Raw genomic sequence first — 481 nt, 5'->3', positions numbered from 1 at the left:
AAAAACATTATAGTGGCATTTCTTGTAAAAAGAATTCAATGACACCAAATTTGACTTTTTTTCTCTTAGAATCTGGTAATCGACTGCTCTCTCTCTTCTCCATCATTTTTCACTAATTTTCTCTCTCTTTTTATAAAATTCAAGGATTGTAATGTAAAATAAATAAAGTGAAGGATTGACATGTCAAAAGTCAAAACCTTAATAAATAAGGATAAAAAAAAAAATTTAAAAAACTTTTACTTAAGTGTCAATTTTGACCTCAATAGTTTTAATTTTTCATAAGCAATAAAATTAAATTTGATTTTATTAAGTTGGGTATCAACTTAATATTGAGATATTTAAAAAAAACATGAAACCTACAAGAATAAAATTAAAATAAGTTATTAAATTTAATTTTTAATCAACATAATTGACACGACTAAAAGATTGATGTTTTCTCCCAAGTGCAGGAGTGTCGAAGTAATAAATAACCCGGCAAGAC

This window comes from Populus euphratica, unplaced genomic scaffold (genome assembly GCF_000495115.2).
Source record: "Populus euphratica unplaced genomic scaffold, PopEup_1.0 scaffold33.1, whole genome shotgun sequence".
NCBI classification, from domain to species: Eukaryota; Viridiplantae; Streptophyta; class Magnoliopsida; order Malpighiales; family Salicaceae; genus Populus; species Populus euphratica.
The sequence above is the reverse complement of the archived record's forward strand: the minus strand, read 5'-3'. Positions refer to the sequence as shown.